The sequence below is a fragment of the Crocodylus porosus genome, unplaced genomic scaffold, assembly GCF_001723895.1.
Source record: "Crocodylus porosus isolate Cpor-Errol unplaced genomic scaffold, CroPor_comp1, whole genome shotgun sequence".
Lineage (NCBI taxonomy): Eukaryota > Metazoa > Chordata > Crocodylia > Crocodylidae > Crocodylus > Crocodylus porosus.
In genome coordinates, this window is record NW_017728913.1 from 29,181,532 (window position 1) to 29,209,297 (window position 27,766).

Genomic DNA, 27,766 nt, shown 5'->3' on the forward strand with positions numbered 1-27,766 from the left:
TCCAACCCACAGACCAACCCCATGCCACTCATTTGGTTCATAGAGTGAAAAGGTTAAGTAATGATGCTGTAAGATGTATATTAGAAATGAAAGGAGGAAAAGCCTATTAAAGTGTAAATAACTGCATTAAATTGTATTCTCTGAGTCTGGTCACACACAGGGACCTAAATTCATAAATTTGGAATGTATTTTTTCCCAGGTCAGATTTACAAGTAGTATATTGGGTTGTTGGAGTGACCAGCTTGATTCTCTTCTAGGATCATCCAAGCATATTTCATCTAACTTATTTACTACCACTGTAGTGACAAGATACTGGCAGTGCCCTTATCTCCCTTCCTCCTTACTTGTGTCATCTTGTAGGGTTTCTATAGGGTGCTTCATAGCTGTGGTATGTGACAGCATATGAAGCAGACATTAGTGCAGACACTTCTGGACGAACAATTGCCTACAAATATAGGGGACTATATGTGATGATCTGGGAGGCTCCTTCCGGCCCAAAAATTCCTATGTACCAATACTTTCCAACATAAAATGTTTCATACGCTGTTTAGAGGGAGATGCTAAACCCCTGACATTTTGTTCAGATTCTAGATGGGAAAAAAAAATTCAAAATGCTAAAACGGGAGCAACCATTTCTTGAACTTAACACAATTATTTATTTCTGGGAATGTATCTAGTACATTGCTTATCAAGACCTACAATTATACTGTCACTTTCTATGATAAGTTCCTATCTGGGCAGAAGATTTGAACAGAAATAATACTGCTCTCATTCCAGCAGCAGTCTCATTCTTTTCTAATATGGTAACATTTAAAGCATAATCCACTTTATTATTCCTAAATATATGACAAATACTGCAGAGAACTGACATAAAAATACAAAGCCATGATCCTTAATCACAGCTTGTTACATGCATGACATACCTCTTTTATGAAAATTGGTTAAGAAAATACAATTTTGAAATTATTCATACCAGTTGTTATTACACTTTTTCATTCAGTTACCTGGATGCTGTTTCTCAGGATGGGAACGATCCCACAGTCCCACATGATAGCTTGTTATAATAACATCCATCCTTTTTATTCTCTGTTCTAATCTATACAGTGTCTCTTAAAATGTTGCTAAGCACCATTTAAGTGGTTCTCAGCCTTTTGAGACTCAAGGTACCCCTGCATAAACTCAAGACCTCAGAAAATACCAGCTCTCAGCTTTCACTTTTTTGATTGCAGAAAAGTAATAAAGTAGCTTTTTGGATGCAAAGAAATCAGAAAGACCTTAACTATGGATTTCTATATTTATCTTTGAATCATGTTTGCAAACCTAACAGTTCTAACATTGCAGCACCCCACAGCAGCCTTGAAATGATCTCAAGGCACCGCAGGGTACTGGGACACCCTGGCTGACAATCACTGATTTAAATAAATGTGCACACAGGTTGTTTACGTGTAATTAATTATAAGTATAATCAAAAGCACAGTTAAGGCCAGGCTGAAAGCCTTGGCTTAATTACTTTACTGTATGTTCCTTGCTCACTCAAATCTTTCGCTAACTTCAAAGGAATCTTTATTTGGTAAGCCTTACAGGATTTTAAATGTTGCTCTTATACATGATAGTACATAGGATCTCCAGCACAGTCCTAAATATGGTGTTAAACAGTCTAGCATTTTATCTCAAAAACAGCCTTACACTAACTAAAATTCTCTCTGTATCTATCACATACGCATGCTGGATTTTCTTGCTTCTTCATCTACACTGTACAACTGTTTAGAATAATATTTGACTAGTAACTATTTTTTCTCCATTTCTGGCTCTTACTGTTAACAAACTCATCTTGCTTGCAATTATTTTTATCAGTTAGAATAGTTTTGGTTACCATGCAATCTGTGGTCCATCCCTTTGTATTTCACCTTCTACTCAGAGCAGTCTGGCAACTTCTAGACGCTTTAGCTTATCATACTAGCAGGGATACTCCACAATACCTTTGATCATTTATATCCCACAACCCTTTGGTCTGGTCCACCATGTTTCATAATTTACTTTCTGTTCATTCTACTACTTTCTACACAATGGCTTCTGTGAACCTTCCTAAATTTATTCCTACACATGAATGCTGATCAGATGTCCTTTTTATAAGCACAATTCAGTGCCTGCTATTACTCAATATGCAAACGCTATAGCTGCAATTAAATATGTGCTATTGTTCATCATTAGACTGATGACTATAGCTTTCTAGGAAAGGTATTTTTGGCTCGTTTCCTTTGTTCCACATATTAATTATCTGTTATGTGGACCTTTTTGTCTCTAAAATGGAATGCTTTCCCAGCTTATTTTGTAACTCAAATACTTTTTCTAAGTTCTAAGTAAAGCCTCATTAATGGATAAATTTTGATTTCTAAAATGTCATGCAAGTGAAATCTTCCATATGGCTTACAGTATATGCATATAGCAACATTTATCTAAATCCATCTTCTGATTATGTCACAATAGGCCTGGACCTTGTAAACCTCTTAACACTAAGAAAATATGTATTTTTAAAATACATCTTTTGTGCTATCTGGGAACTCTAGATTTTCTTATGGTCTTTTCTACATAGGGCACAGGGCATCAAAGTTATGATGGGTAAACCTGTGTATTGTTACAGGTCTGAAGTGAAAGTGTGATAACCTTAGATGTGGATGCTCTCAATCAGGAACAAGTATGTTTGGATTGATGTAGCTTAATCCGATGAGTTACAAAGCCATTTTGTTCCTAACTGACAGTATCTACATGGGGAAAATTTACTTTCACTTGTTTGTACTGTCTTTGTAGGTCAGGCTGATTCACTATAACTTTCCATTGAGATTTCAGATAGATATGGCTTGTATGATCTTCCCTATGTAGATAACAAGCCGAAATATAGCCTAATAGATTGCTTGCTCACCAATATCCTAAATTTTTCCTGTTGGGTGAAATAGAAGGGCATTATCTATCAAACTACTTCATAACACAAACATAACTTTTTCTTAGTGAAGGTAGTTCAAACAAAATGCCAGAATTATAGCCAGATGGCCTGGCAAAGAGCCAAACATTAACTAGCCCTGATATAGGAAAATTATTTTTATACAACTTTCACACTCTCCCAGTTCCTTTGCATCTCTCATCCTTTCCCAGCTCTTCAATGTCTCCACTCAAGGAATATTATGAATATCTTTTAAATTATGGTAATAAACCACTTTGATATGAATTTAAATGAAAGTAATAGAAAGCTATACAAATATACAGGCTCAATAACCTATTTCCACAAAAGAAAAATGGACGGTGTTAAAAACACTTTTATTTATTATTGCTAAATTATCCATATTAGTGAGCAATGTATAATTTATTCACACAATTTAGCACGTGAATAAAAATCTAAATCAAGCTGTTTTTCAGCCGTAAAATGCCTTATATCCAGGGTGCCAAATGTATGACTGAAGGCTAGATCTGGCCTGTGGGGCTGCTCTATCTGGTCCAGTGGGCTACCAGAAGGGGCGGTGGGGCTGGCCTTTCACAGAATCCATCCTACAAGGAGCCCTGTAGTTCAGATCCGGCCTGGGGCACAAGGTGAGTTTGATACCCCTGCCTTACATAATAATTAAAAAACTTAGATCATCATTTTATGACTTACTACTAAAGCCTTACTTGTGTAATGTGATCCACTAGCTCACATCTCATTGTCCATATTACTTAAGCCAATGTTAACTCTCCAGATGAAGGTATCTTGCTAAAGAATCCATCTGTTGACTTACGGTCTTCATTATAACGGCAGTTAATACTGAAGGAGTTTGTTAAACAACTATGGCAAAAGATCAACATCTACCACTGCTTTTTCAAATCTTTTGAGGTCATGAAAACTATAACATTTTCTTAAGATGTTCTTTTCAAATGTGTTTTCACATTTTTACATATTCTTGATCAGTATTCAAGAAATATCACACTCATCTGACGATAATACAACAGTAAGTAAAGGCATACCTATAGCTGCTTCTGTCTCTTCACAGTATGCACATCTCAGCAAGCTATAGTGTCTACATTACCTATGCAGTCTTCTGCTAATTTGTTTGTTTTGGCAGCCTAGTGTGAAAATCTGACTGAACACTTTCCATGTCAGCACTTCAGGGAAACAGGGCAGTTTTCAAACAGTTATCAAAGACAACAGTAATAGTCTACGAGAGAATGGAAACGATCACTTATTCTCAATGCCTCAATGACATCATGATAAAGTCCACTACTGAAAAAGGGCTTGTACTGATTATATATTATACGATAATCTAAACAAATATATGGACTTGGACAATAGCTCAAAGTGGATTTTTCATTATAAATACTGTGAACTAGGGAAACTACCAGTGATAATCCTTGACACATTGGTCCAATCCACCTCACTGTGTCATCAAAACTAAGAAATTTGTATAATGGATTTACTGCAATATTTTATATGACCCTGCCTTAGTATATATAACTAGCAAACTGCCTGTCAAGAATGATGGGGCGGGGAAGGGGAGTAGGGATGGGAAGCTTGCATGTGGCTGCTGCTCCACATTCAGCCGTGCACCACCCCACTCCCGCATCCAGCTGCATGCCACCCCCTCACATCTGGCCCCGCAATACCCTCTGCTCTGTATCTGGCTCTGCTCTACCCCTCCTCTCCCTCGCTCTGCATCTCCCTCCCCACCTGTATTAAATACTATAATTCAATTCCTACAAATTTAGAACTGGCATAACATTTCAATGCATTTTAACTATATGGGAAGTTTGAAGAGTTTGTTCAATCCATTAATAAGAACAAAAGACTGAACCATATTAAAATAAAGCTTAACTCGAACTAATTAACTGAATTTAAAATTCACCGAAAATTAATGCCATATAAAAATGTGTTATAATTTTGGGAATAACAACAACAACAGAAGTTGAAACTCTACTTTAAATGCAAAATGAAACTCAGCAAGTCACAGCTGCTGCCATATTTTAAATAAAAATAGACTACAGAAACAATATCCTTATGGTCCAACTGTGAAACCTGTTAGTTTTCTAAGCACTTATACATGTTAGTAAATCTACCAACACGAACAGTGATTATTTATTTGGATCCTGACTCCACCTACTAATTTCCTCCCAAGGAATTAGCCCATTCTTAACTCCACTGGACAGAGAGGACTTTGTTTAATGAGGAAACATATATTATTTACTAAAATCTATATCCATTGTCAGTACTCTTTTAGAGAAGTGGGACAGTTGCTTGCTACCAAGTTGCCACTATGGGCTACTGATCCCCTACCCCTACTGTTCTGATCCCCTCCTAGATCTGAGCCCCTCCCCCCACTTGCTTACTGAGTGCCACTGAAAACAATGGCAAATGTCAGTAGGAAAACAGTAAATTCATAAGCAATGACACAGATCAGAAGGCTAACCCTCTGCTTAATTTGGTTAATTTCCTATCCAAACTATCCCATGTAAAACCTCGTCTAAACTATTACACAATTACAGTCAACACTACTATACAACCACAAGGCAAGGGTAAAGCAGAGGGATAATAGCAGTCACTGTCTTGAGGCTTCAAGGGTTGTTGAAATATATCTGAAAGATCAAGATGGAGGTTCACATCCCCCATTACAAAAGAGACAAAACCACCCATGGTCTATACTAATCTGACCATGGCGTAATATTTCTTCCTGACCACAATAAGTCTAATACTGAGCAGAGGGGCAAGACCCTCTAGCCAGAAGCTCCATTTTCTAGTCCCAGCAAGAACAATGGCACACCCCAGTCACAATCTCCACCCTTCGCCGCAGCCAACACCTAATGCTTCGGAGGACCCAAGGTGAACCCCACTCTGCTTGAACACATGTAGCAACAGGAGGGGAAAAGAAATTCCTTCCTGACACTATGCAGCAATCCGCAAATCTTGAAGCACAAGAAATATCCAAAGTATGTCATAGGCATAGTTACTGTAAAATCATTAAGCACTAGTAAGGCCTCACCTGGAGAACTGTTTCCAGTTTTGAGCCCCACACTTTAAGAAGGATGTGAACAGATTGGAAAGTGTCCAGTGGAACATGATAAAAATGATTAGAGGCCTGGGAAGTAAGACTTACAAGGAAAGGCTGAAAAGAAACAGGTTTATTTAGTCTGGAGAAGAGAAGACTGAGGGAGGACTGGCAAATAGTGTTCATATACCTGTGGAGTAATTACAGAGATGGAGATGGAGACGGAGATGGAAATGGTTCACCATGGAGATAGGCTTCTCTCTGTGGTTGTACAGCACAACGTTAGGAACAATGGCTTCAAGCTTCAATAGGACAAACTTAGGTTGGAGGTTAGGAGGGGAGTCAAGACTTGTAACAAGCTGTCTACAGAAACTGTGGAACCTCCATCCTTGGAAGTCTCCAAGAGCAGGTTAGACAAACATCTGACTGGGATGGTTTAGTTAGGGATGAGACGTTGAGCAGGGGGCTGGACTAGAGGACCTTGTAGATCCCTTCCAGCCCTACTTTCCTATTACCCCTTCTTGAACTTCCAAGTTCTTCAACACCTCCGGTGATGGGAGGTTCCACAACTTCCCTAAAACAGTTTATATTTCACTACCTCACTACTCTAACAAGTGAAGATGCATTTCCCGATACCCAATCCAAACCTACTCTGGTTCAACTTCAAGTTATTGGTCCGCTTACTGCTCTCTGCAACAAGAGGGAAATGGTGCTCTCCCTCTTCTTTCTGGCAGCCCTTTAAGATATATGAAGGCGGCTATCATGTCACTTGTTAAGCGCCTTTTCCGCAAGCTAAACATCCCTATTTCCTTCAAATTCCTCATATAGTCACCTACCAAACTCTTGATTTTTGTTTTTTGCCTCTAACTTCTCCATGTTCCTTTTAAACTGAGGAGCCCAAAACTGCACACAATACTCTAAGTGAGATCTAACCAATGCTAAGTAAAGAGGCACTATTACCTTTCCTTTCTTGCACCTGAAATAGCACAAAATCCCATTTGCCTGTTGTGCAGCTGTATCACACTGCTGACTCATACTGAGTCTGTGATTGACCTGGACTCTTAGATCCTTCTCCATAGTGTTGACATCCAGTCAGGTGTTACCTACTTTGTATTTGTGTTTTGATTATTTGGTGCACCATCTTGCATTTGCCAGGACTGAACTTCATCCTGTTAGCTCTTGCATTTGCCAGGACTGAACTTCATCCTGTTAGCTCCGCCCTAGTCTTCCAATCTGTCAAGGTCCTTCTGAATTGTGCTCCTGTACTCCAGTGTGTTTGCAGTCCTTCCAAATTCCATGTCATCTGCAAATTTACTCAGATGACTCTCCATTCCAGCATCCAAATAATGAATTCATTGAACAAAACTGGGCCCAAAGGGCCCTCTATAGGACTGCATTCAAAACCTCTGGCCCTTCTGACTGATCCATTTTACACTTTGCTTGTGGCTATTGAGCCACTTGCCCACCTATCTATTAGTAGTTTCATCTAACCCATATCTCTCCAACTTATTTATGAGGAGGTTGTGTGACAATGTCAAAAGCCTTGCTGATGTCCAGATACAGTATATATCCACTGCATTTTTTTTAATCTACCCAAGTAGTTACTTTGTCAAAGGAGATCAGGTTCATTTGGCACAATTTGTCTACACTAAATGCATTCTGGCAGCTGTGTTCAGACTTTTCTCCTCCAAATGCTTGCAAACAGATTTCCTTATGACTAGCGTCACTGCTTTAATGTGGCCCCTTTAAATCCACCCTCACTCCAAATCAGACCTTTGTGGGGTGCAGGTTGCTGACCTCATCTGCATGACAGCAGAAAGCTGACTTGTCAATGTGGGAGTATTTTGTTGTTGCATGTGTCCAAGATTTTCCAAGAAAAATAAGAGGAGAATTAAAAACAGATGAAATAACTAAACACTGAAATGATAATAAAAATATATATTAATTTCTTTTAAATTAGTCACAAGTTAATTACAAAATATTCTTGTTAAATCTTGTGAACACATTGTCATCCTTCACATACTGCCTTTTTTTTTTTTTTTTTTTACTTGAAGAAAGATAAAAGCATTTTCTTGTCCCACACCAATGCTCAAGCGCTCCCCAGCATTTCTGCCTAGGGCACCAAAATTGTTATTTATGCCTCTGGAATCATAAGCCTGGTTCTTAGTGTAAACCACCTTTGTTCTATGCTTCTAATGAAGATATGATACATTAACATGTCATCTGTCCTCAAATGATCTCATCTAGATTGAAACTAAACATTTTTTTTTCTGACTAGAACCTATTAATTACAAGTCTTAACAGTATTTTTTCTGAATTTAAACATTTTCTCACCTGAGAAGAGCCTGGTTCTCCAGGCATGGCCAAAAAGGGTGCCTCAGATCTTTTCAAGGGTGCTATAAGGTGCCAGGCAATGTTAGCACTATTAAGAGTACAAACATGATTTACATGATAAATCTAGAGATGTGAAATAGGAATCTGTAGTAGGGGTGTACCGATTAAGTTGTTTTGGGCTGATACTGATGGCCAAATGTTGACTAGCCATATCAGCCGATATTGATCCGACAGCCGACATGCAGCCTGGTAAATTGGGGAGCTGAATCTGGCTAATAAGCCTCTGTGTGTGTGGGGAGGAGGGGGCTGGGGGGGGCAGAGGTCCCCACAGTGAGGGAGGGAGTGCAGCTGGGGCAAGCGCTGCACAACCAGGTCACGGTGGCACAGGGAATGGAGCTGCAGGTGGCTTGTCTGGAGGGATGCCTAAGGTGGGGAGGTTCCCACTGGAATGTGGATGGTTGGGAGGCTGCATGCACCCAAGGGGAGCCTCGGGGGCCATGTGCCCCCTGGATCTCTGTGCCAAGTGAGGGCAAGCTGCCTGCTGCATGCTCAGGGCCAGGGATGCACCAGCCTCTTCTCAGTGGGGGAGATGGGCCAGGGCTGTGCTCAGGCATGGCAGGGAGAGCAGTGACAGCACTGGGAAGGAAGGCTACAAGGGGGAAGGGGGGCTACAGCCCCCGCCAAATCCACCATAGCCCTCCAGTAGCCTCACTCACAGTGCCACCACCACCTGCCCCACCTACCCCACTCACAGCCCCAGCCCAGCCCCCTCAAGAAAGAAGCTGAAGTAGCCCTGGCCCTGAGCATGTAGCAAGTAGCCTGCCTTCACCCCATGCACAGATCTGGGGGGCACGTGCCCCCATGCCTCCCCTGGGGGTTCACACAGTGGTGGGAGCTGCCCCTACTCCCAGGCCCCCCCACGCTTTCTGGACAAGCCACCCACAGCTCTGCTCTCTGGTCCACCCCAGCTGGATAATGCCTGTCCCTGCTCCAGCCCCATGCCCTCCCTCACTGTGGGGGCCTCAATCTGCAACCTCCCACACACCCCTTCTCCCCCACAGACATATCAGCTGGATGCCACTCTCTAAGCGTCCCAGCTGAATTCCTAGCTACATGCATGCTGCATTTGTTGGCAACATTATTGGCCACATCAGCCAAAAAAAGCCGATTGCCGATAATGTCTATTTTCCTTTTTATCAGTGTTGATATGATGTGGACTAATGTATCAGTGCACCTCTAGTCTGTACTGTATTGCTCTATAAAGAACTCTGAGCTCCAATTATAGATATTTACAGGACTGGAGAAGAATCTGCATGACTAATTAAAGGGAAAAAAAAGTTATCTGACAAATACTGAAACTACTGAACCAGCATTTCATTGCATTACAACAGCAGGTTATTGAAGATATCCAGAAGCTTGAGTTGACAAAACTAGTTGTCTTTAAAATACACACATTTGGCATTGCATAAACCATACTATGTTATAGTCATATATCTTCTGTTAGATGTACTTGTGAGTCACAAAGATGAGTCATCCTGTTTATCTCAAACTAGCCAAGTTTTTAAGTATAGCGTGTACCACAAGTATAGTACAAGGTGAAACTACAGACAATGGGAAAAACAAATGCAATTAAAATACTTCTTAACTATAACTTCTAATACTTGCTAGAATTCTTATGCTCCAGATTTTCAAACTTTGGTGGTTTAGATACCTAAAGAACAATCTGGTCATATTGTTTTAACACTACAGATTCCTATTTCAAATCTCTGTGTTTACCATGTGAATCCTGTTTTCACTCCAAATAGTGCTAATGTTACTTGGCACCTTATGGCACCCTTGAAAATACCTCCAGGCACCCCAGGGTGCTATGGCAGCTTGGTTAAAAATCACTGTTCTGGAGTCATGTGGTTACCTGAGAATCTGAGCTTTAGAGATGTTTTAAACACCCCCTGATGGTGGCAAATCTTGAAAATGTGAACCCTGAGGGCTCAAAATCAGAAACCACAATACAAAAGAACCCAGCCTTCATTATTTGTCATACTTTTTTAGGCCTGACTCCCAATTTCTAATTGCTGGGTATGGGCAATTTTGCTGTAAGCACCCAACACTGAAATGTTCTGTGAACAAAGATTTCTTGAACACTTTAATAGTGGAATGAAGTTTTCAAATTGTGCAAATCTCTAAAAGGGGAAGAATAAAATCCATGCAGGGGGCCCATGACAGGGATATATGAATATATTTCTTCCCATTTCATTTTGTGTATGTATGCATGTGTGTGTAATGTTATGTTATATGGTTTTTGAAGCAATCACTTGTGTTTAAAAGACAGAGCGCGCATCTATACGAGAAGCTGACAGCACTGTAGCCTTATACTATTTTGCACTAGCACTGCGTGGCAAAAAACATGATGCAACACTACTGCGCAGTAGTATTAGGCTGCTGTGCAGCAGAATCACAACAAAAGCATTTGCTGGCACTACTGCACAGTAACTCAGGTTACTATGCATTTATTTAGTACTTGTTACTGCACATGTTTTTAGTACTTGTATATACAACTGCACAATCATGTCTCATGTAGGTGCGTCCAGAGAGGTCTAAAAAGGGGTCTGAGAAAGTAATTTGTGTGGCACATTTCCCTGCTAGGGACAAGGTAGAGATGCTTGAAAGGCATCTGAACTCTGTCAGAGAAAACAAACAAACAATCTGAAAAATAATAATGGTTTAACTCAGTACATAAAACAGAGATTTTAAGGAAGTTCACAATGCATGGACAAAGGCCATCCTGCTCTGCCTTTTTGATTCACCTGAATACAGATACACATACGCAAGCACACTCTCCCTCTCCCCTAGTTCTGCTGGCATGCTATCCCACCCCAATTTCTTCACAGTTCTTCTTTTAATTATCTCCTTTCCATCCTATCCAAAGTTTTTCTTGCTTTCTCTAAGTCTGGTCCTAAGTATCAAACTCTCTCTCAGAATTCTGCTTTCTTCACTTCCCCATGGATACCAGAGACCCAAATTTTCTTCTTCAACTTTATCCTTCCTTGGTCACATTGCACAGATACCAAACAGCAGCAAAATAATATAAAAACATCCCTGCCCCACAGCTTTATGTCTGCAGTAGTGCAAGCAGAAAACAAGGTCTTTTATCAGCTGAAATACCAAGGCTAGAGCTAACTGCAGGACTACAATCTCATCTCAGAGCAACTTTCAAGGTTTGGAAATTAGTTTTCATTCCACATAGAATGAAAACAAAAATATTCTGCGTGTTTTTGTTAACGGGGAATTTTGTGCCCCTCTCTCTCAACATTTGTTTCCAAAGAAAGCTTTTATGGAAACTAATGAATCTTCACAACACATTTCAGCATGAACAAAACAAAATATTTAAATGAAATTTCATTTTATATCATGTAATTTCAGAAAAAAAAATATCTAAGCAAGCTCTAACTAGGGTTCATAGTTTTTGTTTTACTGGTACCCTTCCCAAAATAATGTAGGGTTTGAGATGATCAGAAAGATGGTTTCATTCAGGGAATATTACCATAATGAGTCCAGTCACTGGTAGCCCTTCTCCACCTTTCACCCAAGCTCCTTTCTGACTCTCCATTCCCTCTCTCTTTCATTTTTTTTTCCTCTCACTTTCAACCATTCTGTATCTCACAAGAGTAGAGGAGTAGGACATTAACAATCAACACCTTCATGCCTGCTCTCTCACACAGCAGCAGTTTTCCATCAGGAATAGCTTTAAAATAAGATCATATGATCACACTACTACTGCTGCTGCTCTAGGAAAGCTATATTATGCCAGACCACTTGGGGCAAAGTGGGTAATAAATTAAGTGTAAGATTCTGCTTTATAGTCTGCAAAATGTTAATGCTTGTGGTTTTGGTAAATACACTGTAAACGTTTTGATATTCAGAAACATTTCACCAGTTAACAGTTCCAATTACTAACTGTTGCCACACTTCACAATCAAATTAGTTTAATTTAAACTGAGGATGCAGAAACTCATTAAGGAGAGACAGCAAAGACCTGTCTACCCACACAAGCTTTACAACTCTATATGTTAAGGAATTCCCAGGCAGTGTTTCAAACAGGCAGGCCACAGTGGAGTTAACAGTGCAGTGTGTGGGGATTTTATTTTTGGACAAGCCTGGATGGATTTTGCCTCTCTATTCTCACAGAAACAGAGGAAGGGTTACACTTAGCCTATGGGAATTGGACTGTTCTCCTACTGAAACCAATTCACCTGAGTTGAATTCATGGCTGACCAATGTCAGACCCAAAGGGCCTAAGTAGGCTTGTCTTCATGAGCCCAGGAATAAAACTTTAATGGAGGGAAACTAAGTTGCTCACCAGAGCATCAGAAGGACCAGCCATCTTGTCTCTCTCTATGAAAACCTAAGACCAAAATGGAGCACTTTCTTGGGTGTTAAACTGTCAAATGTCTTTGTTTCAATAAATTCTAGTATATGTGGGGCTATCAGCTGCAAAGCACATAGAATACTCTGTACCAGACCCAGGGGTTAGCCAGGACTTCATCTTGCTCAGGACTTGAATACCTCAGCATGACAGCTGTTAGCCCCACATAGAGGGGTAGTACCGTATATCCTGAGCCCCAGTTCTACTGTCTTAATCTAGGTCCATGGAGGGAATCTGAGAAGGGTGACAGGGTTTCCAATGATATAGATATCGCTGTGGGCTGTCAGACTATAATGCGCCAATCCAAATAAAACAAGTTAGTCTTTTCCACCTTCACAACCAAGACACTAGTAAGCAACTCAACCTAACCTGGAATGGAAAAGCTCTTGCCCACTGTCCAAATCCTACCTATTACAAAGTGACCCTAGACTGCATGATTCTGTATAAATCACATGTAGAAAAGACAAAGTGTAAAGTAAGTTCCAAGAACAACATATTCAAGAAGCTTGCTAACTTCAAATGGCGTGGGGGTCAATCCAACAATGTTACAAGTTATTGTGCTTACACTTTTTGATTTGGCAGCTGAACACATATGTCCAGTTTGGGAAAGATTGGGACGTGCTAAGAAGCTGGCTGCTGTGCTGAACAAAAGTTGCAGGTGCATTACTGGATGTCTTAAACCAGTGAATGTCAATAAGCTCCAGTTACTCACTGGAAACATCCCACCAGACATCAGGAGAGCAGTAGCAACCAAAGTAGAATACACTTAGCAGACCGAAGACAAAAGGCATTCACTACATGGCCACACTGCAGCTACCAGGAGACTAAAATCACGGAAAAGCTCTCTCTCTACAACACAGCCACTGGATGAAACACTGATGGTGATACAAATAAAAATATGGAAGTCATAACTAGAGATAACCCAAAAGGGAGCAAGAATGAATATTATAACTGCAGAACATTTCCATATAAGCATGGGGGTTGATCAGCCAACATGGAGAAGCTTGAACCACTTTCAAACAAGACTATTTGCATCCAACGGGGGGATACTCTAACAATGAAAACACCGTGTGCAAATAAGGAAACTCAGGCTATAGAACACCAACTGGCCTGCCCATGTACAGAGAAACTGTACCAATGAGGATCTTGCTAAGGCTACAGATTGAGCAATTGTATATGCCCTTTTGTGGGGTTCAAATTTGAGTAGTGATAGGTCACAAACAGAAGAGATGTTGAATTGGGTTCAACATTGAGACATTGGACTGGGTCCCAGATTGTGGGCTATCAGCTGATGCTAGATTGTTTACAGCATTATTTATCATCCCAAAATCTGTGCCTATTTCCCTTCTATTTTTGGTTACTCTCTTCCCATTCAGAGAATCAGATAGAGGTCAAAGGGACGTTAGAATTTTGTAAAGCTAGTAACAACAGGGCAGTACTGATAACCAAAAGCCCAGGAACCAGAGGGACCACAGGGCCAGGAATCAGACTCCTTGAGCAGGCAGGACAAGGGACAGTGTAAATTTGCGTATTATACTTAGAAGTTAGCATTATTAGCTACTAAATTACAAGACTGAACTTAAAAATTTGGGTTGAGGGGGAAGTCAATGCATATCCAATTGTGAGTAACATGTCTAACAGAAGGAGTTGTTGTGGTAAATTATGTGGTTTCTCATAGACCAGCTGTAACTTATGTAATGTATGGTACAATTCAAAACCCCAATCTTGGAAACACATGCTTAATTTTAAGTCCAAGACATCTATTCTACCAAAACCAATTTACATGGCCAAAAAGTTAAGCATATCTGTGTTTGTAAAATTTGAATCCAGATGTTCTGTATATTTAAAATATATACTGCCAAACTTTAGATTAGATCATAGACACATAGGCTGCGTCCACATAAGCGCAGATGTTTGTTTGCTACTTGTCCCCAGGGAATGCCCACCCTAGACACGCTTTGGCATGTGACAGGTTACCCTGGCTGGGTAGGAGAGGCTGGGGCCAGCAACTGTGCTGGTTCCAGCAGCCTTATCTGGGTTTGTGTGGGCCTCAGGGAGCTGCAGCCACGGTGCTCCTACAGCTGGGAGACTGACCGGCAGCCAGAGTGTGGCACTGTCACCACATGTGCTGACCTCCTTTTTCAGTGTGGGTTTCTTTGACCCTGGGATTTCCCAGGGTCAAAAAACACTCCCGTGCTGCAAGGCAGCAGCGAGGGTAAGACCTGCATGTGCGGTGTGTGGCACCGCTGATGGGTCTATGGCACCACATTCAGCATGTCTGTCCTCATCTGGCCATGGCTATAAACTCTTAAGATGAGACTGCTACAATTATCTAGTTTGATCTCCTATATGAACAGGGTACAGAAATCTTCCTAGAAACCAGAGCAGATCACAACCTTCAGAAAAGCAACTAATTTTGTCTTCCCAGCTTCAAGCAATGGTGAATCCTCCATGTCTCCCAGTAAATTCTTGCATTGTTCCTCATGATGCCTTTTCTTATTAAAAAAAAAAAAAATTCAGCCAGAAGCAAATAACATTACATTATCCACTACAGCAAGATGAGTACAAAATCAAAATAACATTTCTACTAGTGAGAGCTATTGATCTGTAACCTCCCAAAAGAAGAAAAATCCACTGCTAGAGATAACCATGGAGCAGTAAGAGCACTGTAAACAAGAGCAAGGACCAATTCTGCAATGGTAACTTTTATAAACATAGCTCTATTGATTTGAATGACATTCTTATCATTTCTAGCAGCTGAAAATTAGGCTGCAAATTCTACCCTTTCACTGAACAATTCTGTTGAAGCTGGTGGATTACATGAGCCTCAGCTTTGACCTGGAGGCTGCTGTTGCCCAAGCTGTATTTTACAGCACAGTAATGTCTAAGTACCAAATACCTAAGGAGGTGCTGTAAAGCAATTAATGAATTGTTGTATAAATAACAGTTGTGTGCATCAGGGATAATACAGCCAATTTACAAAAGCACATTTCTGAAAAGTAATACATTTGGAAATGCAAAAGAAATTAAATCTCAACATGCTCTCAAATATTCTGAAGTGGTGCGGTTTCTGCCTTGTCACCACTAACATAAAAAAAAGGAGAAAACAAAAATCAAAGAGACTTGGAACGTAGAGACAACTTAAAAAAATAAATAAAAAATAAATAAAAATTGGTAGCAGAAAAGATGTCCGAGTTAAATCCAAAAATATTTTAACTGATAGTTTTTTATAAACTTCAAAACACAATACGTGCAGGAGAAATAAAAGGTGTTTTAAAATGTGTTTCACAAATATTTCATTGCAAACAGAAACTGTTTCCAATCTACAGTTGATCCTGCGATTTGTAGTTTAATAAGGCTCCCCATGTCTGTAAAGATAAGTATATCGGGTTTTGCAGAATGGGGGGCCCAGTTTTATTGAAGTAAGCTGCTTCGGGTGGGGAAACAATGTCAATAATCAAATTCTGATATGCTAACTAAGCTGTCCTGTCATCTGTTCTGAAAAGCAATGTGTATAAGCATGGTTTTGTAGAATGCATACAAAAGGACAAGAGGTAAACTAAGATGTAATAGTATACTAGCAACACTTGTATAAGTACGCCAGAAACAGCATATTTTTCTAACTAATCATAAAGCCACTTAAAGAATTCCAGTCACCAAAAAAAAATTTAAAAAAAAAATCAAAAGTTACCATGCACCAGTTGTTCATCTGGAGGTACTAAAAAGTCAGATACCAGATGTTGATAAACTCTCACTTAATGAATTTATTAACCAGATGCAGATACGTGCATGTTAGATTACATGACCATGCATAATGAAAAAGTGGTTTAATTCCGTTTTACTTTCTTCCATTTTACATATACCACAATTTCTCACACTGTGAGAAATACATAATGAGGTTTTAGATCCTGTTACATCATGCATGCTGTTGAACAGCATAGTCATTTAGGTACTGAAATGAAAAGATAATACAGAAATGAGATATGTATAAAGGTTAAACAAGACAGATAAAGTCTGATTATGAGACAGAAATGTTTGTAACACACTGCTCACTGGATTTATATTCTGCTACACCAAACCTCTTCCTCTGTGCTAGACATGCAAATCCCTTATTGATAGCTGGAGACAAGTGGGGAACCTTGAAAACTGAGAGAGCAGAAAGAAAGCATTCTTTCTTTGATCCACTCAAGTCAGTGAAACACTGATAACAATATAGGAATAGAAGTATAGAAATGCTTTCTATATCTGGAGTATACCTTAGGACCCACTGTAGCATGCAGCCAGGAACAAAGACCCTTGCTTAAAAAAGTTAAATATGCATTTCTAAAACAGTCACATAAATAAATAAGGAGCTGCTGATATGAATTCACATGAAAGCTGATGATACTAAGAAAACACATAATAATTTTTGGCATTACTAGTTCAGTGATTTCAAAAGCTGTGCTGTGGCCACTAATGTGCTGCAAAAGTGATGGAAGTGTGCCACAAGATCCCATTCAGGGTGCATTGACACCTAGACCCTTTGTCAGGAGTAAATGTTCTCTTGCCCATCCAGCACTCTGCACCTGCACCAGCTAAACCAGCGGACCTGCAGCTGCTCCTCTGGGCTGCCACTGATGCCGTCTTCCCCACCCTCCCCTGGCCCCAAACAGCCTGTGCTGGTCTTCTTGAAGATACCAGCAGTGTGCTCTGCTGCGAGTGGGTGGGTGGGCAGGTGGATGCACACTTTTCAGCCTAGCTTATCCCCTCCACTCCTCCCACCCTCTTGGGGCTGGCAAGAGGGGCCATGGAGGTGGTCATCGGTGTGAGAGGCCCTGAAGGAGCAGTACGGGCTGCTTTTCCCCCTGAGTTATAGACCAGGAGTCAGGAGGGGACAGACAGTGGAAAGAGGAGGCACCCCTAATATATATCTAGTACACATATGTACACAAAACACACCTTTTTTGGGTGCTAGAGTCAAGTGTGCAATCAATTATATTCCAGGAAAAAAGGGTTTGCCAGATATCAAAAGTTTGGGGAACATTTATTGTGATGCTGTACCAATGTAGACTTAATTTTTATAACATCATCATAAATGTCATTAAAAAAAAAAAAAAACCAGACCCCCACACCTTGTCCTTCAGAAGACATATTCAGTGATCCTGCCTCCTCTCACCAAACTTGAGAGAGAATTTTGTTGTTGCCATTAGGGCATCTGACACATATTATGTTCTAGATACAAAAAGAATCAATGGGCACCAAAGAACTGTTGCAACTCTATCCTGGATCCTGAAATAAAATAACACTTTTGCTAAACCAAATTCTCAGGGGATATAAAGTGGATACTGCTTTAAAATTGGCTTTTTAGCTTCTGAACAGTTCAACTGTTTTAAAAAGCAGAAATATATCAATTCCTGTCTGTTAAAATTAAACTGCATTTCCTTTCACAATTTTGGAGTTATCTTTACAGGATAAATAGGCACTCTACTATAGAAATATGGGTTTTAGTAGTATATCAGAAAATAGTGTCACCCACTGTGAGACCAGAAGATCTGATGACATACAACAGATTTGGCTCTACCTTTTTGTAGCTTGTGATAGTGTAGAATATAGTGATCCATCTTAAAACAAAGCATAATTTACTCCAAACCTTGAGAAACAAAAGCATGACATATGAGAATAAGCTTTCAAGTCCTCAAACACCTACCATTGAGAAACCCCTTGCCTGTAGGCAAAGTAATTTGTTCTGTCACTTCACACTCATGGAGTTACTGCTTTGATCCAGAGTGAAGGTCAAGTCAACATCCTCAAGGATCCTATTTCCTTCTATTTCATTTGTAGCGAACTCTCACCTCTACATGCATTTGTGCAAGTATGTCATCTCTCAAGTCACTGTTTTACCTTTCTGTTTGGTTTGACCAACACCCTTCTATTCTTATAACATAATTCAGAACAATAATATAACAATATACAAAAATTACAATATAAAATATGTAATATTAAAATTACTCTAAAACTGCACAAAACTGTCAAAGTATGCAGTTAATGCTAAATTTTATTTTAAAATTCAGGCTAGATTCAATTCTGCTTTGAAATGTGTAGACAATACCATCTAAATGGCTGGTGGAAGAGAACTCACCATCTTTAATGCATCTCTGATCCGTCCAATGTGTATATTTGGTAATTAAATTTTTACGCAGGTTAGGTGCAATACTTAAATAAAACAGGCTGATAAAATAAAAGACTTAAATACAACTAGTTGATATGAGATTTGATTTTAATAAAATGATGTTTCATTAAATCTGTATTAGATGATTTTGCAGCACAATTTTTTAATACTTTTTTAATTGTTAAAAAAAATTCTGAAATATTCCCCAAATCAAAACTATTTCTTTCACTTAAGTAATAGTCTAACAGATTGCATTTTTACACAGAATCATAGAAACTTAGGGTTGGAACAGATCTCAGCAGGTCACCGAGTCCAACCCCCTGCTCAAAGCAGGGCCATTCTCAACTATATCATCCCAGCCAAGGCTTTGTCTAGCCAGGTCTTGAAAGCCTCTAAGAAAGGAGATCCCACAACCTCTCTAAGTAACCTGCTTCAGTGCTTTACTACCTTCCTTGCAAGAAAGGTCCTCCTAACATCTAACTTAAACTTCCCTTGGCGCAACTTGAAATCATTGCTCTTTGTTCTGTCATCTGCCACCAATGAGAATAGTCTAGCTCCATCCTCTTTGTAAGTCAGGTGCTCCAGGCCTCCAAAAATTCCTTGGCTCTACAACTGCTACAGTTTTATATGGTGAGCAAAGATCCAAACCCCTGAATTCTGTAGAGCTGTAGAGCCAGTGAAGAGTTGGCACGGCTCTTGGTGGTGACACTTAACACCTCTCAGAGCAGCATCCTGCTCTAGCTTCCACAGGAGCACACTCTGCTTCCTACTTCTATTCCTGCAGCTGGGGCTTACATACTATACACAACAGCTGTGTGGCATGGGTTGGCCACCTCTTCACTTCACTATAACCACATAAAACAGTACATTTAAGTTTGTAAGTAAGTATATGCATATGTAAGCAGAAACATATGCAAAATCTATGCAAGAGGAATGAGAGAGTTTGGAGAGGTGAAGTGTCAACCCTCTTTCATGTCTTACTGCTTTTCCATTCATGGGTTCAAATCACAGCTACAGTAACCTAAGTTGGTCGCAAGGGTGCACTGGGACTGCACCAATATGAACAGATGGCTTGTCCATTAAAACTTCTAAGCCAGTTTTGCATGAGGATAGAAAGACTATTTCTCTGGAACCTATGCAGCTGCTCAACTTGTTGACCCATTAGACAACTTCTATGTGATTGTTATTCACAGCCTAGAGAAGATATATTCTAAGTTAGTTGTTTTTTTCCTTCCACAGGTACACCCTGAGTGCATCTACACATGCCATTTTAAGGCACTTTATCCCTATTTAAAGGGCATTAGGAGCACATGTCTACAAGTGCGCACCCTTAATGCACCTTAAAATAGTGATTTCAGGCTATTTGAGCCTAAATTTAACACCTGCTTTTGCAAAGCCTGCAAAAGCAGGCATCAAATTTAGGTGTGAATAGTTAAAGCGCATTAGTACACATGTAGATGGATTAAGCTGCATTAACATTGTGTATGAACTGATTTGGGACTAACTTTAGTCCCACGTCAGTCTGTGCACATACCATTAATGAGCTTTAACACATGCACATGTAGACACAAACCTAAAATCGCCTAAATGTGAATTAAGCTAATGCGCATTAAATTTATGCGCGCCTAAATTCATGTGCAGACACACCCCCTGAGACTGACATTTCTGTCTAAAGACAAGCTAAGCAATAGAGATTTCAATAATAAACAATAATAATATGTTTCTCATTTAAAAACAATGATATTTTGCTAACAAAATATCTGCTGAACTAAAAATCATTTGCTATACAGAATGTGAAAAAGACTGGCTTGGATTTCTTTGCTTAGATATATGATTTTATGATGATTGGATGCATTTACACTGAAGCAATTAAAAAATCTAGCATTTGACCCTTTTGGAAAACTCAAATACCACTAAGTATGGGGTATAAAGTAGATGGTTCTCAGAAGCAGCACTGCAGAGCCAAAGCTTTGAGTCTCTCCTTTTCAGTGCATGTAGAAAATAAATATATTAACTCAATCCACTTAGCAATATTATTTGGGAAAGTCTAAATCTGTAAATATTCTCTTCAAAAAAAAAGTTTACGGACAAGTCAAAGAGTTATGGCCTTTTACATGATGACCTTTCCTTTTCCCCCTCCTATATTCTGTTACCCAGGTCTTACACAGTAGGTACACCTACAAGAAGAAATTGGAAGTGAGAATGCCTTTTCTGTAAAGCATTAACTTCTCCACAAGTATGACCAGTTTCCACAAACAACCGAAACAGTTTAATTAAAAGCTTTTAGACCAGTTTAACTCAAACGTGAACTGGTCTGAAGGCTTGTAATTAAACTGTTTTGACTGTTTGTGGAAAGCCTTACACCTATTTAACAGTGATTCATTAGTTTAACTTGTAGTATGTATTTACAGACACAAGCTAAACCAGTATTTGCCAGGTATAAATGATTTAACAGCATCTGCACACAAAGCTATGTGGCTTAATCTAAATCAGTATAGAAACCATGGCTTTACTAAATATGACCAGGGCAGCTTGACTGTAACACAGACTTTCTACAGTGTCTGACCCAAGTCCTCCCTTCTGTTTTGTTGTTCAGAGAGAAGGTAAACAGTGGGTGTCTCTACACATGCAGTTACAACAGCTTAAATTTACTGAGCAGTAAAGAGTGTGCAGTAAGTGGGAATAGTCTAGTGTCTACACACGCAGGTGTTAAAGCACATTAACACTGTTTGTGAACTGACTTGGGACTAAAGTTAGTCCCAAGTCAGTCCATACACAGTATTACTGCACAGTTAAGCATCTACATGTGCATTACTGCACAGTAACTAATCAGACATAAATTTGATACCTACATGGTATCAAATTTATGCTCAAGTTGGCATATGTCACCATATTTACTGCGCAGTATGGGCACGCACCCATACTACAATGTAATTTCAGTTGCTGTACAGTAAATGCGCCCAGTAATATTCCATGTAGTAGCAAGTTGCTCCATGTGAAATGACAGCTATCAACATGTTCCATTCTATGTGCCATGTCAGTTTTGTTAGTTGTCTCCATCTTCAACTCTGAAACTGACCACACTGCACTCACATACTCACGTTAAACTGCATTTTTCCTGTGGTACCTCCAGTGCCCACCGTCTTTGCAACAGCAAAAGAGGGCAAGAAGAATGGAAGCAATTTTGCAACAGTATCTCAGGCGAGATCCTGTATTCCGCGTTAGCTATGTGTTCACTGTATATAGGTATTATTAAAGGGTATAATGATCTCCTGTTGTTACTACTATTTTGAAACCCTTGCTGAAAGGAAAACATGCATTCTGGAACAGGAATAACCTGCAACCGCATATTCATAGATGCTAGGGTCGGGAGGGACCTCAATAGACCATCGAGTCTGACCACCTGCCTAGGCACGAAAGAGTGTTGGGGTCAGATGTCTATCCAGCCAGATGTCTATCCAACCTCTTCATCTGAAATATGGGGTTTGTAAAAGTAACTTTGTTTTCCCAGTAAGACAGTGCTGTTTCCAAGGCCCAAGCTCATGAATCATGTACGTCAACCCAAAACGGCTTGTCAAGTTTTGTTTTAAATATTATTTCCAAAAAGACAAACCCTACCCCCGGCACAAAAAAACCAATCCCAAACAAAAACTAAACCAACCAATCAACCAAACCCTCAGCAACAATAACAAGAACATCTTGATTTGTCATGCTGGGACTCCCAGAATTATTAAACTTTAAAACACATTCATCAAAAATGTCTAGGAAAAAAAAAAAAAAAAAAGGACGTGAAAGAGCAGAAGCTGTCAATTTAGCACACTGCTAAAGTAAAAACAACATATTATTTTTCCTGAAAAATAAAGGAGATGAAAGAGAATATAAGGGTGAAAGTACTGTGAAGCTTCAAAAGATCATTTATAAATCAATATATACTATTTCACAATGAGACAGAAAGGATGGGCAAACACTTAACTGGGACACTAGAGATCTGTGCAGAGTCTCCTGCATGTTTAGACTGAAAACGTATTATGCTAGATAGTGGCACCCTCAATCATATTGCATAGTAACATGCACATGACCACAAGCAGCACAGAGTGCAGGCTACTTAGCACTGGTATGTGATTGTGTCCATTAGCTCATGTAACAGCTATTTAGCCCACCCTGACTCTGTTGCTACGTGAATTTTTCATCTGGACCAGGTCTCCATGTTATTTATCTGAGGTACAGAAAGAGGAAGTAACCTTTCTCAGTTTTCTCAGTTGAAAGTGGGAATAATATTTTCTCCTACAATTTTTTTCTTGTTCATCAGGCACGAGATCTTTGAGGCTAAGGCTAGGTAGAATGTGTGACATAAGAAGACATTGATCTCAGTGGTGACCTCTGCAAAACACATAATAGCCACAAGTCAACTTAGCCTATGAAAAAATATAAAGTAATAGAATTAAACCAATTATAAGAGCAATGCTCTTATCCTGCTATAGTAGCAATACTCCTGAGGAATCTGTGAATTTAGTCAAATCCCCAGTTTCCATTTCCTGCCTTAATTCAAATCTTCTTATTCCTATGTAGATGACACCTCAACCTATATCCATTGCACTGTCTGCTGGCTTGGCTTCACGCCAACAATATCATTCATCAGAGATCATCTAATCACACCTAGCAGAAGCCTGAGCATTGAAGCTGACCCTGATAATTTCTCAGTCCCTGTTATTATTTCCACATCTCAGCCCAAGTAAAACTGTATATTAATCTTCCAAACATTCTTCTATTCATACTCTTAAATCTTTGCATTTCAATTGGACCAAGTGAAGCTGTATGTTTCTTTTCTCTGTAAAATTTCCCCTTTATAATCTTCCAGAAACTACAGTGGTCTGTGCATATCAGAACTCATGTGAAATCTGTTCCCTACTAGTCAATGTTCTTTGTGGACTCCATCTCCAACCTCTTCTTTACTCACTCTATATTATTTCCAGACTTTCCCCAATTCAGACTTCATTCTTTCTCCCCTACATATGTTCATAGACAGGGATAGACAACATTTGCCATGACACTTTCACGAATATTTTTGCTTTTAGTCTCCTGAACCTTCAGCTCCTACAAGTGGTAGGGTGTCTGAGTGATGACCAACACATCATTTTCTAAAGTTCAGTGTGTTGTTTTCTTCCAACCTTCTAATGCCTCAGTGGACCTGTATTTTCCATAAACCTTAGGCCCTGAATGAAATATTGTGACTTAAGTTACTTTATTGTATTTGCTCTTTATTTAATTATTTACTACAGAGTTCTTTTCAGTTATCTGAAGTCTGTGAATATAGCCAATCTATACATATTGGAGGATGTGGAGGAATTTAAGCTTAAAATAAATAATCCTTCTCAAACACCTTAGCATATTTCATTTTAGGTCCCCATGCATCCAAAAGCGGTGTAAGTGGGCAATTATAGAGCAACGTATGGATTAGGAAAAGACTTGAGAAGGTATTAGCAACAGATAAAGGAAAAATGCTATATCAGCACACATACATAAAATTTAGATTATACACACACATATAAAGAATAATATACAAGATAAAAATTAATGTATAGAAACTGAAAAAACCCATATAGCTTATTGTGCAACATTCTCATACTTTTGGGCCTAAGTCTCAGAGGAAAAGGGCTCATCATCATTAAAATCAGTCAAGCATCCTTAGAAATCCCTTTAAAAGTTTTTTAAAAAGTCTTTTTATTAATGTAAAAAAATGACCAAGTACATATATTTACAATTATTATTTGTTCAAGAAACTTAACTATAGAGTGTTACAGGCACCTACCAACAACTTTTTTTCACATTTTTTTTCTTCAAAAGAACAAAATAATTAAAAAGGTATTTTGAATGTCTATTTAAAAATATAGAGAGATTACAGAAAAGGAGGCTGAGTAGCTAAGCCTGTGTCCCATTAAAGGCCACAAGGCCCTTGTGTTTGGCATTATTCTTTTTGGGCACACACTTCAGCACATAAACAATACCAAAAGTCCCACTGCCATCGGTAAGGAATGGTTCTATTTAAAAAGGGCTGCTAAAAACACAAAACCTGGGAACTGATCCAACTCCCACTGAGATCACCAAAGAATTTGCCTCTAACTTCAGTGGAAGTTGGGGATATAAAAAAGGAGTTTTAAATTAATAATGTGTATTGCCACAAACTGCCCACAGCTTCTCTGAGCAACAATCCACAGGCTAAGGTTTGGGGCATGAAATGAGCGAGTGCCGTCTTTGTGGTAGGCAATTACTTCTAAAATCCTCAGATCCCAGGTTTTTGGACGTGAAGTGATCACATGGGTGGGTAAGGGCTGAGAGGGAAGCTGAAGCACTGATCAACCTCCTGCTATATTGTACCTGCAGCAATCTATTATACTGCCCATGCCCAAATTCAAAAGAGTCCCCTTGAGAGTTTTGGTAAAATTTGGCAGAAACCCTTATTTTAACCGATTGTTTTAAAAGGCCAAAAAGCTCTAAAAGGCCTAAATGCTCATACTGCCAATGAGCATTTACATCCAACCCCAATGTCTGTGACTGAGAAGGAAAGATAGTTTTACTCAGTATAAATTAATATCCTACCCGCCCCCCCGCCTTACAGATAATGGGAAAAAACTGTCAACTCCTATAAAGGACAACCATCATTATGCATTTCTAAGAAAAAAACACCAAAACAATTAACTTTAATTTCAAAATAACAGTCCAACTACTTTTTCCAAGTAAGTCTTTTAATTGGGTGAACAGAAGAAGCTTAGACTCAGCAAAATATCTTCCTCTCTCAAAATGAGTCACTCATAAATTTAAAATTAAATTACAGACACACTGTTAGAATGTCATATTTTAAAATAATATCATTAAGAGCTTTCACAATAAAACATACTCAAAATATCTTACTGTTATGTTAAGGATTTTATCTGTAGGATAATTCTTGAAAATGAAGTAATCTATTTCAGCTCCATAACAATTTAAATTTAAAATTTAAGTATCATCTTTAACAAGCATTCCCTTTTATGAAACTTAGAAATACCTGGCTTTAGAAAATACTTTTTCCCCAGTAATGAGGCCAGAAAGTCTTTTACATATCTGGAGGAGACCAAAGTGGTAGAGCATTTAAATAGTACTTTAATAAAAAGTAAAATATTTTCTTTTGTTAGAATGAAGAGAAAACTGTGATCAACTGCTCTGCAAATTGTAGCCTCTCTCAAGATTAATTTTAAGCTCTTGCTGGAAAAGGATGAACCTAAGTAAAACTCTTATCCATGTGCTTAACTGCTTTGGTGAACCAAAGATATGACAATGTCTACCTTTTAAAATGAATAAAAAAGATAGAGAGACTTCCCAGCCTAGTTGTATATAAAACTGTTTTAGTTTCACTGATTTCAACAGAAACCTCACAATATACAAAAGTAAATGTGTGTAAGCCTTCTGAATCAGGGTATAAAAGTCTGCACAAAAAAAATCTATAAGAATATTTGAATCCTATTAGTATGATCCCTATATATAACAAATCAGTTTGTTAAGAAGATTATGGTCCACTGAATAGGGCTCTAGATAGGACTAGGGAAAGTGGATTCTATTTCTGTCTCTGACACTGAATTGCTGGGTGAGTCTGATAAAGCCATACTGCCTTTCAGCACCTGTTTCATTTTTCCACCTCTGTCTATTTAGAATAAAAGCATGTTGAAGCAGGGACCAACTCTTAATATTTATTTGCATGGTACCTAGCACTGTTATGGTTTTAGGCTCTTGTAACACAAATATAAATCATGTTTTAATGTGAATATTTAACATGTATACCATTTCAAGCACATGACAAAGAGACCTTATAAAGCGAGCACTTAACACAACAAAAATAATTAGAAAAGAGATCTGGGCAATAAATTGGACAGTTACTGAAGTTTCAGATACAAAGCAGGAGAAATAAAACACACGTGTGCTTAAAAAATAAGAAACTTTAAGAGTCTGCCAGAATCCAATGTTTCCACGTTCGAACTATTTTCCTCTTAAGATGCATCTTCCGCCTCCTCACTCACATGTCTTTTCCTTTCCTTTCACTGCATTCAAATAAAGGCATAACTCAGTAAATTTTGACTGGGAAGAAAGGAAATCTCCCTTATCAAGAAAACACATTTGAGTCAATCAAAATATTTGATTTATACCACTACTTTGCTGGCATTTGCTTGGCATGTGATAACATTTACACTCTTAGCCACTATCACTTCAATCTGCCTTTCAAATTTTGAAGTAGTCTGTCTTGATGCACCAATTCTACATCAGACTTCACAAGTTTGTTTACAGACTATTCCAACTTTCCCAACTTTTTACAGACTATTCTAACTTTTCTCTAAGTCTAACCTGCATAAAATGAACTGCTCCAAACAGGAGATTTTACCACACCTTTAACTCACCTGAATGAAATATGAACTTTCATTTCTACCTAGGAGAACATTTACAATCTTTTCTCCTATGCCTGAAGAAGGATATTTGTGCCTGGAAATTTGTTTTGCAAAAATTCAGTTGATCTAATAAGAGAGATCACATCTACCACAAGTTCTGATTCCAAGTCAAAGCAGCACATTCATCTGTTGAAATATGCTTGGCTTCTAGGGATATTCTTGGCAGAAATTCTTTTAAAATGCTTACATAACGATTTCTTTGCCTCTGTCTTCCTAAGTAGGGACCAGAACAGCCACCTCCCCGGGGGAGGCACACCTGGGCCATGGGTTAGAGAGGATTTAGTTAGGGAGCTTCTGGAGGGGTTGGACGTATTCAAGTCAGCCGGTCCGGATGATCTCCACCCTAGAGTTCTAAAGGAACTGGCCGAGGTCATTGCAAGTCCCC

The 27,766-nt window shown here is 39.0% G+C and overlaps 1 protein-coding gene and 1 long non-coding RNA gene across 3 annotated transcripts in view; one reads left to right on the top strand and one right to left on the bottom strand.

Moving 5' to 3' along the window:
* Positions 1 to 27,766, bottom strand: part of VEGFC (vascular endothelial growth factor C) — a 123,948-nt gene that overhangs the window by 57,897 nt on the left and 38,285 nt on the right. The gene's annotated exons all lie outside the window — the stretch shown is intronic.
* The window catches only part of LOC109309770, a 14,684-nt gene continuing 9,178 nt past the window's right edge, over positions 22,261 to 27,766 (top strand). The window contains exons 1-2 of the long non-coding RNA XR_002101034.1: positions 22,261 to 22,346; positions 22,696 to 22,698. This is a non-coding gene — a long non-coding RNA (uncharacterized LOC109309770). The remainder of the gene's footprint in view (positions 22,347 to 22,695; positions 22,699 to 27,766) is intronic.